Source organism: Sturnira hondurensis, unplaced genomic scaffold (assembly GCF_014824575.4).
Source record: "Sturnira hondurensis isolate 20B ecotype Veracruz unplaced genomic scaffold, ASM1482457v3 Scaffold0014965, whole genome shotgun sequence".
NCBI lineage: Eukaryota > Metazoa > Chordata > Mammalia > Chiroptera > Phyllostomidae > Sturnira > Sturnira hondurensis.
The window spans coordinates 63,104-82,959 of NW_028087596.1; positions in this window are offsets into that span (position 1 = coordinate 63,104).

The following is a 19,856-nucleotide window of genomic DNA, read 5'->3' on the forward strand; positions in this document are numbered from 1 at the left end:
GGTAAAAGAATTTTTCTGCACTCACCATCACGTTAGGTGCTATAGCAGGAGAGCTATGCAACTAACTTTCTGCCAGTCAATGAGGGAACTCATGCACAGGAACATAGCGTTTGTGACACGCAGTAGGCAAGTATCTCCCACCTGATTCAGAAGTGTTTTTGAAGAAGAAATGTGAAGCCCAAGTAAGAAAGGCATCTAGGATGTCCTATGCAACTTGGGACAGGAGGGCGCAGGCCATAGTGAATATGATACCAGAGAAACCATTTTGGGAGTCTCAGAGCCTTACACTCTGACACAGGAACGTGAAGCGTTTAGACTTTCCTCCATTGCTGGGGAGTAGAAACATTTCGTAGGAAGTGGGTTTTCTGCGAAGGAGAGCTGCACCGTTTGTTGAGTTCTGGTTTTACTCACTGGACAACAAATCAGCATCCGTGGTATCTGAGGATGTATGTGGTGTGTTCCATTGTCCCTCTAGGTAGCAATTCTAAGGAGTGCTTCATAGCAAATGAGCTTGCTAAATGATTCCTCATGAGGAAATGTTGTGCGATACACGAGAACGGTGTGAACTTCTCAGTGGAAGTGGCCTTCAGAGTACAGTGTTCTCCTAGGTATCTTTCCCTCCAGAAACACATATCAATAGGAAGACATGCAGGCAGAGCCTATCTCCAGATTTGCACCACTTTCCTAACTGTGGCTATGGACAAGAGGCTACAGTCAGTTGGGGACATGAGTGCATTTCTTTATGATTAATTAGAGTGAATCAGAGCAAACTCCACTGATCTTCCCCGAATCTGACCGTTTTTCTCTTTCAACGCGGCCTTCATCTCTACGTTTCCTGTGGAATGTGTACTAAAGCCAGGAGTAAAAGGTCATTTCACTAGAAGTTGAATTGAAAATGCCTAGGAGTTCTTACAGTTTTCATCACTTCTGTCAAGTGTCACACAGAGAGGTATTTTGCGAAGAGTTTACCACTGAAAGCATTTTGAAACCTATTTTCTGTCCTCCAGTAAGTGAACAGATTCAGCACACTGAGGCGCAGTTCAAGTACAATACTCATATGCAGTAGAGGATCCTCCAGGACACCCTACGGTGACAAAACATGTTCATTGCCCAGAGATTTGGAAGGGTTAAGAAAGCACTCAGTGCTCGCTTGCCTTAGCTGCTCTGTTGTATGCCACAGTAGGGTGTCCTGGAGAATCCTCCAATGCATATGATTATTCTACGTAAGTTCCGCCTCAGTGTGCTGAATTAGTTCACTCACCGGAGGAGAGAAAGTGGTTTTCAAAATGCTTTCACTGGTAAACTATTCCCTAAACACGTGTCTCTGTATGACACTTTACAGCAGTGTTGAAAATCCTAAGGACTCTAGGCATTATCAATTTAACTTTTATTGAAATGATCTATACTCCTGGCTCAATGCACATTCTACAGGACATGTAGAGATGAAGGCCGCGTTGAAAGATAAAAACGGTCTGATTCTGGCAAGATCTGTGGAGCTTGCTCTGATTCACTCTACTTAATCATAAAGAACTGCACTCATGTCCGAAACTGAAATGTTAGCGTCTTGTCCATAGCCACTGTTAGAAAAGTGGTGCAAAACAGTGGATTGGCTCTGCCTGCATGTCCTCCTGCTGATATGTTTTTCTGGGGGGAAAGATATCTAAGAGAACACTGTATTGTGAACGCAACTTCCACTGAGAAGTTCACACCGTTCTCGTGTATGGCACACCATTTGCTCATGTGGAATCATTCTGCAAGCTCTTTTGCTATCAAGAATGCCTTAGAATTGCTACCTAAGAGGGACACTTGAATACGCTGCAGAACGCACCACATACATCCTCAGGTACCATGGATGCCGATTTGTTGTCCAGTGAGTAAAATCCGAAGCAACACTCGGTGTAGCTCTCTTTTGCGAGAAACCCCCTTCCTACGAAATGTTCCTACTGCCCAGCAATGTAGGAAAGACTAAACGCTTCACTCTGGCCTTGACACAGTGCAAGGCTCTGAGAGTCCCAAAATGTTTTCTCTGGTATCATATTCACTGAGGCCTGTGCCCTTCTGTCCCAAGGGGCATAGGACATCCTAGATGCCCTTCTTAGTTGGGCTTCACATTTCTTCTTCAAAAACACTTCTGAATCAGGTGGGAGATACTTGCCTACTGTGTGCCACTGTTGGTATGTTCCTGTGCATGAGTTCCCTGAGTGCCTGGGACAAAATTAGTTGCACAGCTCTCCCGCTATCACACCTACGGCGATATTGAGTGCAGAAAATACTTTTACCCAAGTGGTAAGAAGTAGTAGTATTTATCGCCAGAGACACCAGCGGTTTCAACCTTCCCTGAATAGACTACAATGACTAAGCACTTTAAACACAGCAGCTGGCCTCCTTCAGTTGCTTTTGTGACAAAGCATGTTCATTACCCAGTGATTTCCAAGGGTTCATTCAATTCACTCCTGTTAGCAGAGTGACAAGGGCAGACGGTGTTTGCAGTGTCTTAGCTGCTCTGTTCTTTGCCACAGTATGGTGTCCTGGAGGATCCTCCAATGCATATGTTTATTCTACTTTAGTTACGCCTCAGTGTGCTGAATCTGTTCACTTATCGGAGGATAGAAATGCTTTTCAAAATGCTTTCACTGGCAAACTATTCGCAAAACACATCTCTCTGTATGACACTTGACAGAAGTGATGAAAACCGTAAAGACTCATAGGCATCTTCAATTTAACTTCTATTGAAATGAGCTATACTCCTGGCTTTAGTGCATATTCTACAGGACATGTAGAGATGAAGGCCACGTTGAAAGAGAAAAACGGTCTGATTCTGGCAAGATCTGTGGAGCTTGCTCTGGTTCACTCTACTTAATCATAAAGAAATGCACTCATGTCCGAAACTGAACTGTTAGCCTCTTGTCCATAGCCACAGTTAGAAAAATGATGCAAAGCAGGAGATAGTATCTGCCTGCATGTCTTCCTGTTACTATGTTTTTTTTTCTGGGGGAAAAGATACCTAGGAGAACACTGTACTCTGAAGGCAACTTTCTCTCAGAAGTTCACACCGTGCTCGGCTCTCGCTCACCATTTCCTCATGCGGAATCATTTAGCAAGCTCTTTTGCTATCAAGCACACTTTACAATTGCTACCTAAGAGGGACACCAACACATTGCAGAACGAACCACATACATCTTCAGGTTCCATGGACGCCGATTTGTTGTCCAGTGAGTAAAACCAGAAGGCAACAAATGGTGTAGCTCTCTTTTGCCAGAAACCTGTTTCCTACGAAATGTTTCTACTGCCCAGCAATGTAGGAAATTCTAAACGCTTCACTCTGCCCTTGACACAGTGCAAGGCTCTGAGAGTCCTAAAATGTTTTCTCTGGTATCATATTCACTGAGGCCTGCACCCTTCTGTCCCAAGGTGCATAGGACATCCTAGATGCTTTCCAACTTGGGCTTCACATTTCTTCTTCAAAAACACTTCTGAATCAGGTGGGAGATACTTGCCTACTGTGTGTCACTGTTGCTATGTTCCTGTGCATGAGTTCCCTGTTTGCCTGAGAGAAAGTTTCTTGCACAGCTCTCCCGCTATGGCATCTACTGCGATATAGACTGCAGGAAAATACTTCTACCCAAGTATTAAGAAGTAGTAGTATTTATCGCTAAAGACAACACCTGTTTTATCTTTCCCTGAATAGACTGCAATGACTAAGCACTTTAAACACAGCAGCCGGCCTCCTTCAGTTACTCTTGTGGCAAAACATGTTCATTGCCCAGTGATTTGGAAGGGTTCATTATTTTCACTCCTGTTGGGAGAGAGAGACGTACACTTGGTGTTAGCTTCATATCTCTGAAGACCTTCACGCAAGGATTTCTTCACCAATCAGAAAGCAGTCAGTGCTTTGGGTGTTTTAGCTTCTGTGTTCTCTTGTACAGGAACATTACCGGGTGGATCCTATAATGTGTATGATTATTGTACTTCAGATACTACACAGTGTTGTCAATTTATTCACTTGTTTGAGTGCAGAATATAGCTTTCAACATGCTTTCATTGTCAAAGTGTCCGCAAAGCACATATTTTTGTAAGACACTTGAAGTTGTGAATACATAAAAATTAGCAATCGTTATTCAATGTAATTTCTCTTGAAATGTCCTTTAACTCCTAGCTTTGTTATGAATACCACATAGCATTATCTAGGGAAGCCGCCTTGATAAAGAAAAACAGTCTCATTCTGGGAAGATTGGTAAACGTTTCTCTGATCCACTGTCCTTTATCATAAAGAAATGCACTCATGACTGACACTGCACTGTTAGCGTCTTTTTCATTTCGACAGTTAGAAAAGTGGTGCAAATTAGGTATAGGCTCTGCCTGCATGTCTTCGCGTTGCTACATTTTTCTGGTTAAAATGATACCTAGGACAACACTGTACTCTGAGGGCAACTTTTACTTAGGATATCACACAGTCTCTGGCTATTGCTCAGCGTTGGCTGATGGAGAATACTTTCCGAACCTCTTTTGCTATCAAGCACTCCTTAGAATTGATCCCTCATGGAGGTGCTTCAACACAGTGCTAAACACAGTACATACATTCTCATATGACACCTCCTCCCTCCTGTTGTACAGTGAGTATAATCATAAGACAACACACGGTGTAGATATCTTTTGTTGGAAACTAGCTCAATACGAAATTTTTCTATTTTCCAGTGACTTAGATAAGTCAATACGCTTCACTGCTCTGAAACTTCAATGAAAGTTCAGTGCTCTGAAAGTTCAATGCTTGATACTCCTAAAATGGTTTCTTTAGTATCACATTCACTTAAGCCTATGCAATTGTGTACAAAGTTGCATAGTACATTCTACATGCCTTCCTTCAGTATGCTACACTTTCCTCCTTTGAAAATACTTCTGAAAATGAATGTGTTATACTTTGTTACTGTGTGTCATAAATTATATATTCCTGAGTGTGAGTTACCTTATTCCCTATCAGAAACTTAATTCCACAGCTCTGTTGTTATCGATCCTACTACAATATTGACTACAGAAAAATACTTCACCACAAGCTCTAAAAACTGTATGTATCACAATAAACACCACCTGTTTCAATTTTTCCATAAAGGATTACAATGTTTAAGCATTTTGAACATCACAGACAAACTATTTCATATAGTCTTATTGGAAAACCTTTTCATTGTCCAGTGACTTGAAATGCTTCATTCAATTCATTACTTTCAGGAAAGAGAGAAATGCACTTGGTGTTAGCCCTATATATCTTTTGACGTTCACACAAGGATTCCGTCGCAAATTAGAAAGCACTCAGTGCTTGGATATCTTAGCCACTCTGTTTTTTTGTACAGAAATATTACTTGGAGGATCCTCTACTGCATATGATTATTCTACTTAAAATACATCAGAGTGTTGTGAATCTACTCACTTCTTTGAGAACAGAAAGTATCTTTGAAAACACTTTCACTGTCCAACTATCCACAAAATAGATATTTCTGTAAGACACTTCAAAGAAATGTTGAAAACAGAATTACCAGGCATCTTTCCATTTAACTTGTATGGAAATGGCTTTTTACTCTTGGATTATTACAAAGACCACAAAACATGTACAATTTAAAGCTTCTTTAAAAAACAGTCTCATTCTGGGAAGATTTATAATGGTTTCTCTGATTCATTCTATTTCTATCATGAGGAAATGCACTTATGACCGAAATTGAACTGTTAGCATCCTATTCATTTCGACAGTTAGGAAAGTGGTGCAAATCAGGTGATAGTCTCCGCCTCCATGACTGTGTGTTGCTATGTCCTTCTGGTGAAAATGATACCAAGAAGAATACTGTAGTCTGATAGCAAGTTCTACTTAGAAGATCACACAGTCCTAAGCTTTCGGCCACATATTTACTGATGGAAAATAATTTACGAATCTCTTTTGCTATCAAGCACTAGTTAGAATTGATACTTAAGGGAGATACTTGAACAGAGTGCAGAAAAAGGTACATACATTCTCAGATACTTCCCACTTCGGCTTGTTCTACAGTGAGTAAAGTCATAAAAAACTAAACGGTGTAAATATTTTTTGTAGGAAACCAGCTTGATATGAAATGCTTCTATTCCCCAGTTACTTCGTTTGATACGACTTTTTATACATGGATTATTACAAAGGCCACAAATCATGTATAAATTAAAGCTGCTTTGAACAAAAAGGAATAAACCTAACCAAGGAAGTAAAAGACCTGTATGCAGAAAACTGCACAACACAGAAGAAAGAAATCAAGGAAGACACAAACAAATGTAAACATATACCGTGTTCATGGATTGGAAGAATTAACATCATCAAAATGTCCATACTACCCAAAGCAATTTACAGATTCAATGCAATACCTATTAAAGTACCAAAGACATATTTCACAGACATAGAACAAACACTTCAAAAATTTATATGGAACCATAAGACCCTGTATAGCAGTGGAAATTTTCACAAAGAAGAACAAAGTAGGAGGGATCACCATACTTGATATCAAACTGTATTACAAGGCCATTGCAATCAAAACAGCCTGGTACTGGCATAAAAACAGGCACCTAGACCAATGGAATAGAACAGAGAGCCCAGAAATAAACTCAAATCTCTACAGTCAATTAATATTCGACAAAAAGAGTAGTAACATAAAATGGAGTAAGATAGCCTCTTCAGCAAATGGTGTTGGGAGAACTGGACAGCTACATGCAAAATAATGAAACTCAAGGACCAACTTACACCACACACAAAAATAAATTCAAGGTGGATAAAAGACTTAAATATAAGCTGTGAAACCATTAAAGCCCCAGAGGAGAGCATTGGCAGGAACATCTCAGATATTTCATGCAGCAATAGTTTTACTGATACATCCCCTAGAGCAAGGGACATAAATGAAAGAATAAACAAATGGGATCTCATAAAAATGAAAAGCTTCTGCATGGCTAGAGAAAACAGTATCAAGATAAAAAGAGAAGCAACAGTTTGGGAAAACATATTTGCCAATGATACCTCAGACAAAGGTTTAATCTCCAAAATATACAAAGAACTCACATGACTCCACTCAAAGAAGACAAATAACCCAATTGAAAAATGGGCAAAGGACTTGAAAAGACACTTTCCCAAGGAGGACATACAGAGGATCCAGAGAGACATGAAAAAGTGTTCGATATTGTTAGCTATCAGAGAGATCCAATTAAAACCTCAATAAGATACCACTTTACACCAGTCAGAATGGCTATCATAAACAAAGAAACAAACAACAGTGCTGGAGAGGTTGTGGGGAAAAGGGGACCCTAGTTCACTGTTGGTGGGATTGCGGACTGGTACAACCACTATGGAAAACAGTATGGAATTTTCTAAGAAAACTAAAAATGAATGTGCCTTTGATCCAGCAATTCCACTGTTAGGAGGATATCCTTAGAACCCTGAAACACCAATCCAAAAGAACCTATGCACCCCGATGTTCATAGCAGCAAAATTCACCATAGCCAAGAGTTGGAAGCAACCTAGATGCCCATCGGTAAATGACTGGATCAAAAAACTATGGTACACTTACACAATAAAATTTTATGCTGAAGAAAGGAAGAAGGAGCTCCTACCTTTTGCAACATCATGGATGGAACTGGAAAGCATTATGCTGAGCGAAATAAGCCAGGCAGTGAAAGACAAATACCATATGATATCACCGTTAACAGGAATCTAAACAACAAGACAAACAAGCAAGCAAAATATGACCAAAGACACTCAAATATGGAACAGGCTGACAGGGACCAGAGGGGAGAGGGGAGAGAGTCACAGGGGAAAGGGGGAAAGAATCACATTAACAATTATAAAGGGCACGAGGAGAAAAACTAAGGTGAGGGGTGGAAATGGGAAAGAGGTGGGGAGCACTGTGGGGGCCAGGGCGGGGAATATAAGACAGAAAACTGTACTTGAACAAGAATTAAATAAAAAATAAAATAAAAACAAAAAAAGAAAAAAAATGGTCTCATTCTGGGAAGTTTTGTAAAGGTTTCTCTGATTCATTCTACTTTTATCATAAGGAAATGCACTCATGACCAAAACTGAACTGTTAGAATCTTATTCATTTCGACAGTTAGAAAAGTGGTGCAAATCAGGTGATTGGCTCTGCCTGCATGACTTCGTGTTGATATGTTTTTCTGGTGAGAAAGACACCTAGGAGAACACTGTACTCTGATAGCAAGTTCTACTTAGAAGATCACATAGTCCTAGGCTATTGCTCACACATTTGCTGATGGAAAATAATTTCCAAAGCTCTTTTGCTATCAAGCACTCCTTAGAATTGATATCTAAGGGAGATACTTCAACACAGTGCTAAACAGAGTACATACGTTCTCAGATACCACCACTTCATCTTGTTCTACAGGGAGTAAAGTAGTAAGGCAATAAATGGTGTAGATATCTTTTGATGGAAACCAACTTGATACGAAATGTTTGTATTCCCCAGTAACTTAGAAAAGTGAAAACGCTTCACTATGCAGTTAACACAGTGTAATCCTCTGAAAGTCCCCAAATGGTTTCTTTACTATCATATTCACTTCAGTGTTCCCAACTCTGTTCAAAGTTGCATAGTACATTGTACATGCATTATTCGTTAGACTAAACTTTCCTCCTTGGAAAATAATTCTGAAAAAGGATGCAGAATAGTTGCTTACTGTGTGGCATAAAAGATATATTCCTGTGCATCTGTTCCATGGTTGTCTGGCAGAAAGTTAATTCCACAACTCGGGAGCTATCGAACCTACCGCAATAGTGACTGCAGAAAAATACTCAACACAAGAGAAAAAAAAACTGTACATATCGCCAGAGACACCACCCGTTTCATCTTTTTCCTAAAGGAGTACAATGACTAAGATTGTAAACACTGGAGAAGAACTGCTACAAATATTCTTGTTGCAAAACTTGTTGATAGCCTAATTATTTGAAAGGGTTCATTCAATTAATCACTTTTAGAAAAGGGAGAAATGCACTTGGTGTTAGCTTCATATATCTTTTGACATTCACATAAGGATTTTGTCCCAAGTCAGAAAGCTCTCATTACTTAGATGTCTTAGCTACTCTATTCTTCTGTACAGAAGGATTACTTGGAGGATCCTCTACTGCATATGATGATTCTACTTAAAATATGCCACAGTCTTATGAATCTATTCACCTGTTTGAGAATAGGAAGTAATTTTGAAAACACTTTCACTGTCAAACTGTCACCAAATATATATTTCTGTAAGACACTTCAAAGAAGTGTTGAAAACTGTCAGGTTTACCAGCCATCTTTCCATTTAACTTCTATTGAAATGACATTTTACTCCTAGTATTATTATGAAGGCCACAAAACATGTATAAATTAAAGCTGCTTTGAACAAAAACAGTCTCATTCTGTGAAGATTTGTAAAGGTTTCTTGGATTCATTCTACTTTTATCATAAGGAAATGCACTTAATGACCGAATGTGAACTGCTAGTATCTTATTCATTTCTATAGTTAGAAAACTGGTGCAAATCAGGTGGTAGGGTCTGCCTGCATGTCTTCGTGTTAATATGTTTTTTTTTCTGGAGAAAATGATACCTAGGAGAACACTCTACTCTGTATCACTTTCTACTTACAATATCACATAGTCCTAGGCTCTTCCTCACACATTTGCTGATGGAAAATAATTTCCGAAGCTCTTTTGCTCTCACGCCCATCTTAGAATTGATACTTAAAAGATACACTTCAATAGAGTGCTGAAAAAAGTACATACATTTGCAGATACCACCCACTTCATCTTGTTCTACAATGAGTAAAGTCATAGACAATAAACAGTGTAGATATCTTTTGTTGGAATTCAGTTTGATACGAAATGTTTCTATTCCCCAGTAACTTAGAAAAGTGAAAACACTTCACTATGCAGTTAACAGACTGCAATGCTCTGAAAGTGCCAAAATGTTTCTTTAAGTATCATATTCACTTAGGCCTTCATAATTCTGTTCAAAGTTGCATAGTACATTCTAAATGCATTTCTTAGTTGGGCTTCGCTTTCCACCTTGGAAAACACTTCTGAAAAAGTCTTTCGGATAGTTGTTTACTGTGTGTCATACATGATATATTTCTTTGTGTGAGTTCCCTGATTGGCTATCAGCAAGGTAATTCCGCAGCTTTCTTGCTATCGAACCTACAGCAAAAGTGACTTTAAAAACACTTCAACAGAACGGGTTAAAACAGTATGTATAATCAGAGACACCACTGTTTCCACTCCTCCTGAGAAGACTGTATTGACCAAGCATTGTAAATACCACAGACAGACTGGCTTCAAACACTTGTTGGAAAACATGTTCATTCCTCAGTGATTTGAAAGGGTTCATTCAACTTATTACTGTTATAAAAGACAGAAATGCACTTGGTGTCAGGTCCATATTTATTTTGACATTAAAACAACAATTTTGTTTCATCAGAAAGCACCCAGTGCTTGGATGTCTTAGCTACTCTGTACTTTTGTGCAGAAAGATTACCTGGAGGATCCTCTACTGCATATGATTATTGTACTTAAAATATGCCACAGTCTTGTGCATCTATTCACCTATTTGAGGAGAGAAAGATGTTCTGAAAACGCTTTCACTGTCAAACTATTTGCAAAACACATATTTCTGAAAGACACTTCAAGAGATGTGAGGAAACAGTATGAATTACCAGGCTTTGTTCCATTTAACTTCTATTGGAATGATTTTTTACTCCTAGTATTATTATGAATACTACAAAACATGTATAAATAACAACTGTTTTGAAAAAGAAAAACAGTCTCATTCTGGGAAGTTTTGTAAAGGTTTCTCTGATTCATAGTAATTTTATCGTAAATAAATGCACCCATGACCAAAACTAAACTGTCAGCATCTTATTCATTTCTACAGGTAGAGAGGTGGTTCACAACAGGGGATAGGATCTGCCCGCATGTCTTCATGTTGCTATGTTTTTTTGGTGAAAAAGATACCTAGGAGAACACTGTACTCTGATAGCAAGTTCTACTTAAAAGATCACACAGTCCTAGCTCATGGCTCACACATTTGCTGATGGAAAATAATTTCCGAAGCTCTTTTGCTATCAAGCACTCCTTAGAATTGATACTTCAGGGAGATACTTCAACACAGTGCTAAACACAGTACATACATTCCCAGATCTTTTTCTGCAGTGAGTAAAGTCATGAGGCAATAAACAGTGTATATATCTTTTGTTGGAAACCAGCTTGATATGAAATGTTTCTATTCCCCAGTAACTTAGAAAAGTCAAAATGCTTCACTGTGCAGTTCACAGAGTTCAATGCTCTGAAAGTCCCAAAATTGTTTCTTTAGTATCATATTCACTTCAGCCTTTGCAATTCTGTTCAAAGTTGCATGGTATATTCTACATGCATTTCTTCGTTAGGCTACTCTTTCTTCCTTGGAAAATACTTCTGAATAACAATGCGGGATTGTTGCTTACTGTGTGTCATAGAAGATATATTCTTGTGTGTGAGCTCCATGATTGGCTGGCAGAAAGGTAATTCTGCAGCTCTCTTGCTATCAAACCTACTGCAATAGTTACTGTAGAAAAATACCTCAACAGAAGGGGTAAAAACACTATGTATCACCAGAGACACCACCCATTTCAACTTTTCCTGAAAGGACTACATTGACCAAGCATTGTAAACACCACAGACAGACTGGCTTCAAACACTTGTTGGAAAACATGCTCATTGTCCAGTCATTTAAAAGGGTTCACTCAATTCATTACTGTTAGGAAAGAGAGAAATGCACTTGGTGTTAGCTTCATATTTCTTTTGACATTCACACAAGGATTTTATCTCAATTCAGAAAGCACTCAGTGCTTGGATGTCTTAGCTACTCTGTTCTTTTGCACAGAATGTTTACCTGGAGGATCCTCTACTGCATATGATTATTCTACTTACAATTCTCCATAGTCTTTTGTATCTATTCACTTATTTGAGGACAGAAATATGTTTTGAAAACACGTTCACTGTCAAACTATCTGCAAGACACATGATTCTGAAGGACACTCAAAAGAAATGATGAAAACTGTATGGATCACCAGGCATCTTTCGGTTTAACTTCTACTGAAATGACGTTTTAATCCTACTGCGATTATGAACACCAGAAAAAGGTACAAGTTAAAGCTGCTTTGAAAAAAGAAACATCTCATTTTGGAGGGATGTAAAAGTTTTTCAGATTCATTCTCATTTTATCATGGAGAAATGCTATCAAAGACTGAATGTGAACTGTTAGCATCATATTCATTTCGACACTCAGAAAAGTGGTGTAAATCAGGTGGCAAGATCTGTCTCCATGTTTTCGTTGTCCTATGTTGTCCTGGTGAAAAAGATACCTAGGAGTATATTGTACTCTGATAGCAGATTCTTCGCAGAAGATTAAATAGTTCTAGGCTATCTCTCATGGAATTTGCTGATGGAAAATAATTTCTGTAGGTCTTTTGCTATCATGCACTCCTTAGATTTGATACTTAAGATATTGAGGAATGCTTTCTCTATTTCCGCTTTGATGAGTGTCTTTATCATAAATGAGTGTTGTACCTTTTCTTTTTTTTCTTTTTTAAAAATTTTATTTAATTCTTATTCAAGTACAGTTTTCTGTTTTATATTCCGTGCCCTGTCCCCCTCAGTGCTCCCCACCTCCCTCCTATTTCCGCCCCCACCTTAATTATTGTCCATGTGTTCTTTTTACTTATTCATGTGAGTCCCTCCCTAGGGTGTTGTACCTTTTCAAAACCTTTTTCTGTGTCTACTGATATGATCATGTGGTTTATGTCTTTGCTTTTTTTATGTGATGTATTACATATACTTATTTGTGGATATTGAACCATCCTTGGATCTTTGGGATGAATCCCACTTGGTCATGGTGTATGATCTTTTTGATGTATTGTTGGATGCGATTTGCCAATGTTTTTTGAGGATTTTAGGATCTATGTTCATCAGCGATATTGGCCTGAAGTTTTCTTTCTTTGTTTTTTCTCTATCTGTTTTTGGAATTAAGATGATACTGGCTTCATTAAAAGAGTTTGTGAATTTTCCATCTCTTTGGATTTTTTGGAATAGTCTGTGAAGAATAGGGGTTAGCTCTTCCTTAAATGCTTTGTAGAATTCTCCTGTGAAACAATCTGGTCCAGGGCTTTTGTGTGATGGGAGTTTTTTGATTACGACCCCAATTTCATCTGCTGTTATTGGTCTTTTCAGGTTTTCTGCTTCTTTTCCATTGAGTTTTGGAAGATTATATTTTTCTAGGAATTTGTCCATTTCACCTAGGTTTTCAAATTGCTTGGCATACAGTTCTTCATAGTACTTTCTTACAATCCTTTGTATTTCTGTGGTGTCAGTTGTAATCTCTCCTATTTCATTTCTGATTGTTTTTATTTGGGTCCTCTCTCTTCTTTTCTTGATGAGCATACTTAAAGGCTTGTCTATTTTGTTTATCTTTTCAAAAAAACAACCCCTGGATTCACCGATCCTTAGAATTGTGCTTTTAGTCTCTATGTCATTTAATTCTGCTATGATCTTGGTTATTTCCTTCCTTCTATTTGCTCTGGGCTGTCTTTGTTGTTGTTCCTCAAGTTCTTGCAGACATAGGGTTAGGTTGTTTGTTTGAAATGTTTCTGTCTTCTTTAGGTAAGCCTGTACTGCTATGAACTTCCCTCTCAGGATTGCCTTCGCTGTGTCCCATGAGTTCTGGATTGTTGTGAGATCATTAAAACCACAATGAAATAGCACTTTAACCTGGTCAGATGGCTATCACAAACAAAGCAACAAAGAACAAATATGGGAGAGGTTGTAGGGGAAAGGGGACCATAGCTCACTGTTGTTTAGATTGCAGACTGGTATAATTATTATGGAAAACAGTATGGAATTTTTTCAGAAAACTAAAAATGGACCTGCCTTTTGACCCAGCAATTCTACTGCTGAGATTATATCCTAAGAACCCTAAAACGCCAATCTTAAAGAACCTATGCACCCCAATGTTCATAGCAGCACAAAGCAACCTGGGTGCCTGTCAGGAAATGGATCAAAAGGTTATTGTACATATACACAAAGGAATTCTATGCAGCAGAAAGAAAGAAGGAGCTTCTACTCTTTGCAACAGCATGGATGGAAGTGGAAAGCATTATGCTGAGTGAAATCAGCCAGGTGTTGAAAGACAAATACCATATGATCTCACCTTTATCAGGAAGCTAAACAACAAAACAAACAAGCAAACAAAATAAAAACAAAGACACTGAAATAGAGAACAGGGAAACAGCAGCCAGAGGGGAGAGGGGATGGAATTTCAGGGGAACAGGGGGAGGGATTTAGAGGAACTAGTATAAAGGACACATGGGCAACAACTAAGGGTGGTGGAAATGGGATGGAGGTGAGGAGCGGGCTGGGATGGGAGTAATAGACAGAAAACTGTACTTGAAAAATAAAAAAAAATTACAAAGGTTTTAAAAATACCTAAGAGAGATACTTCAACAGAGTGCTGAAAATAGTACATACACTCTCATATACCACCCACTTTATCTTGTTCTACAGTGAGTAAAGTCATAAGACAATAAACAGTGTAGACATCTTTTATTGGAAAGTAGCTTCATATGATATGCTTCTATTCCCCAGTAACTTAAAAAAGTCAAAACGCTTCACTGTGCAGTTAACACATTGCAATGCTCTGAAAGTCCCAAAATGGTTTCTTTAGTATTATATTCACTTAGGCCTTCGCAATTCTGTTCAAAGTTGCATAGTACATTCTAGATACATTTCTTAGTTCGGCTACACTTTCCTTCTTGGAAAATACTTCTGAATAACAATGCAGGATTGTTGTTTATTGTGTGTCACAGATAATATATTCCTGTGTGCGAGTTCCCTGATTGGGTGGCAGAAAGGTAATTTCACAGCTCTCTCGCTATCAAACCTATTGCAAAAGTGACTGCAGAAAAATACTTCAACACAAGGGGTAAAAATAGTATGTATCATCAGGGACACCACCTGTTTCAACTTTTCCTGAAAGGACTACATTGACCAAGCATTGTAAACACCACAGACAGACTGTCTTCAAACATCTTGTTGCAAAACATGTTCATTGCCCAGTGATTTGAAAGGTTTCATTCAATTCATTACTCTTAGGAAAGAGAGAAATGCACTTGGTGACAAAATGTAGATTGTTAACTTCATATTCATTTTGACATTCACAGAACAGTTTCTTCCAAGTAAGATACTACACTCTACTTGAATATCTTATCTGCTTTGTTCTTTTGTAGAGAAAAGAATACTTAGAGGAAAGTGTACCGCCTAAAATTGTTTTACTTTACATAAGCCAATGTGTTATGATTCTTTTCACTTATATGAGAACAGAAAAGTGCTTTCAAAAGCCTTTTGCTATCAAACTTAGCACAAAACATATGTTTCTGAAAGATACTTTAACAGAAATAGGGAAAGCCATATGTATTACCAGAGCCAAATTCCAATTTAACATCTGTTAAAATGAGTTCCTTTTTCTGTGGTTATAAATACCACAAAATGTGCATGAATTAAAGTGCATTGCAAAAAAACAGTCTAATTCTGGAGTGATTTATATAGGTTTATCTCATTATTTTTAATATTATTATAGAGAAGTGCACTCAGTGACCAAAAATGATCTTTTAGCATAATATTCATTTCGACAAGTCAGGTGGTAGGCTGTACCTGCCTGTGTTAGTGGTGGTATGTTTTCCTGTTGAACAAATATACCTAGGAGAACATGATACTTTGAGAGCACAAGCCAAGCTTTACATTTTTTTCTTTTCTTCCAGGTGTTCATCAGGGAAGCCCTACATTGCCATAAATATAATCTGAGGGAACAGAACTAGAATAACTATTGTTAATAACTAGGATTGTTAATTTCTCAGCTTCCTGCTCATGCAGCTCACATGTGTGCTCTGGTCTCATAGGTACTTGGTTCCAGATGCATTATTTCCATATTTTGATGGATTTCTGCTGAGTCCTCCTGACTTTAATTTGGTGGGTTTTATATGACCCAAATCATGGTGACCAACTCTGGGTGTATGTCAGTTAATTTCACTTGGTTAAGTCTACTTAACGAAGAGAAATATTCTTGGCCAAAGAATATGCCAGAAGTTGTTTTTCCAAAGCATATAATTATCAGGGACCTAAATTATTATTTTCCTCCTGGTGTTATCCACAGACTTCACATGTATCTTTTCTGCCACAGACTTTTCCAAAATGGTAGGATCTATGGAATAATATAATCTCTGCAGCAAGTTTTTTGTCCTCCTACAGAGCCCATTTTTTCTAGGTCCCACACAAAATTTATATTTTGTCCTTTTGTCATTTTTTCATTGACATTTTGTCAGTTTTGGCATATTATATTGCCCAGAAACTATTCTGAGGTGTAGAATAAATATATTCCCTCCAGAACCCAAAGATGCCTATCAGATACTATGCTCCCTTTTGTAGTAAGTGATGAAAAATAGATAAATTTGCCTTTTGCTCTGGAGAAAATATCTCAGTGCTTATGGCCATTAGACCTTTACTGAAATGCCACTTGCTTAAACCTTCCAGAGTTTCATATTCCACTCACTGCAGCATGTGTATTTTACCAAGTTGCCCGTGTTCTAGCCAACTATTGCTTATTTTGTTCAATTAGCATGCCAAGATGATCAATGTGATGATTTGTGAGATGGTCCAGATCTCCTGATATTATAAAAGAAAGTGAGAGTGTTAACCTAGTACTGAAGCAAAACTCTAAATGTATATTGTTGTCTGTTTTATGTGAGTTCTGTTTTTGGTCTTCTTTTCTGGCTTGATGGGAGTCCATTTTCCAAATCAATCCCTACAGTTATATACTTGAATCCAAATGAATTTATTCTAGTAAAACTGTACATTTGACATGACATATATGATTGGGAATCTACTTGGTTGAACTTAAAATGTTCTACAGTTATCCTTTAGAATGAAGTGGTATACCATAGAACCACCTCTGCATCCTTTATGATTTTAAAAGTGGCACCAATATCCATAATTTACTCCCAAAATGTTATACTATTTTTTATTTACTACCTTGTCCAGGAGTTTGGGGGTTGTGTTAGAGAAATCCATTTGACTGTGCCATTGATTACTTCTCGTTTATTTTATTCCTGGAGACACCATGTTCTATTAACCATCTCTAAAAGTTTCTACTGGTTAGGCTCTCCTGGCTGCCACTCTCCTTTTGTTACTTATCAAAAGAATTATAACCTCCTGAATTCTTGCACTTATGGCACAACACCTGTCCTTTACTGCATTAGGAGCTTTGCTATTGGCAAGCTACCTTCTGTGATAGCCTCTACCATTAGCTCTGGCCCACAGAAGACAGCTGTCACTGAACAGTTTATGATACTAGTGATGCTCACACCCACACATTCCTTAGAGTCTTGGAGAAGTGTGTTTTCTAGGCCTTCTCAAGAAACATAGTCCTCTTTTGAGTCTTGTGGCCTCATATAACTGTTCCTGCAGACCCAAATTCCTAGGCTATTTAATCCCTCTCTCTGTCTTGTGCCAGAGCGGTTCAGGTATTTCAACCTCACCCTTGGTGATGTTTTCTTGGATTTTGCTAGAAACACTAGCAACAAATTTATACCTTCTCTTGACTTTTCACCAGAGTGTTAAATCTTGTCTCCAAGTCAATAACCTCTTCCTGATCCAATTTTAAGGTCCAGCATTTTCAATTGAGCACCCACTGTATCTAGTTCCACATTTTCTCCCAAAGCATCTGTGTGCATGCCTGCTACCTACCATAGCTCCTTTGAGGTATAGTCTATTTCCTCCCTCATTAGGGCCAACACTTATCCAGCTACAAGAGGTCAAGGAAGCTTCTGAGATGGCACCTCTTACTTTGTAGGGGAGGAAACTTTGTACTATTTTTCCAAAGTGGAGGTGTGCTATTCTAAATAGAAATAAGTGTAACCATTATGTATATTCCAAAAATGGTGGAGAGTCAAAATCTTTAGAGGTACCCACTGAGATGTTCCTACACCGTGTGATAATATTCAATTATTACTCATCTAGGACCCTGACATTGGCATGAGAGCCCAGTCTTGATTAAACATTCTACCACCTTTTAAGCTTAGCACCTCTGGCTATTAAATGCTGGCCTTGGTTTTTATCTGTTTCTGACTAGCCACCATAGCCATTCTCTTTCTCTTATACTTAGCTCTCAATTTTTTGTTAATTGTTCTAGATTTTTATTATCTACCTTTAGGGTAGCAATGAACTTAGAAAACATATTTAATTCCATTATTTTTATATTTATTAACCCTCCTGTACAATTTAAATTACTGAATTCTTACACTATTCCTCCACCAGACATACTCCCAGGTGTCCACAGGTAAAAGTTCTAACAATTGAAATACTCCATTTTGCCAGGTGCTGTCTATAACCTTCTGGAACTAAGGATGCGATCTACAGTGTCAGCTGAGGAGTGAGTGATAGTCCTCCTACTCCAACCTACTGCCTGTCTTGTCAGATTATTCCTGGTACCAACCATGCCCATTGAGTTACCTGGAAATCAGGTGCTGAGACAAAATTTTCACTGGAGAGTAATACCTGTTACAGAAAAAGGGAATAAGAAAGGGGCAATAAGTCTCCTGTGCAGAACTAAGAATGTCTCTGTCAGCCAGGTAGGGTACAGGCCTTTGCTTAGCTTTAATCCTTTGGGGGCTGCTAACGAATGTAAACATTTGATCTTGGTTCAAAGCTGACATATACCTTAAACAAGCTAATGGTGAAGGTTATCAGATCACCACAGTCATCAGAGCTGGGTAGTCAATCTCTTCTTTCAGGGTGATCTTAGGACATATTTACATGTCTACCACAGGTGTCACAAAATATCTGCTTCTTTACTTTGATTTTTGAATGTGTTTATGATTATAACAATAAACCCAGGAACTGGAAGCTTGAAATGTTATCCTGGCTGAAGATGTTATTCACCCCTCTGAGGTAAATGTAGACACTTTTATACTGACTGAGTCATCATCTTATTGATTTCAAGTGTGTGCCTGTTGTTTACCTTTTTGTGAACTACTACTGAGTTCTTGATTTCAGTGAGAATGCAGTTTGAAATGAAAGGATTGAATCCTTCTAAGATATCTTACATAAGAGATATTAATGAAGCAATTTGGGTATTAAAAATAAAAGAAAGATTTTGGAAATGTTTAAATTAGAAATATATTACTTGTTTGAAGAAATCCACAGGGAGAAATGCTAATAATTAACCACTTAGAATATACATTTTCCTAGAATATACTTTCTTGACCACTATTATCACATTCAGCAAATGTGATACTTTAAGGCTGGACTATTTAAATTTCACTTTTGAATGCTCTGTGAAAGATAGACTTACCCACTAAATGAGTATTTTGTGAATTGCAGGAAACATAACTCTTTTAAAGCCTTCTACAGTCACGTGACTAATTATGTCACTTCTATTTACTTCAACATTTACTACACTTGTTAATTAATGTGTGTCCCCAAAGACCTCTGCTTGCCAACTATGTATTACCCTGCCTGGAAGTGCCTTATATATATAAAAAAATAAAGAATTTTAATAAAAGTATTGTGTATGACAGTCATTTTACTGAACCAGAGGGGCTGTCTCTCTCAGGGGAAAAACATATACTTGAAAGTGCAGGGTTTCACTTAAATGTTGTAATAAATAATATATGTTAATAATCTATATTGGTCTTTGTGAGTTTGGGACTCTTAAGTTTAACATAGCACAAATGAATAGGCAGATTTATTATAGAGGTATTGGGGAAAGTGCTATTTAAAGCAGCTTCTGCCTAAG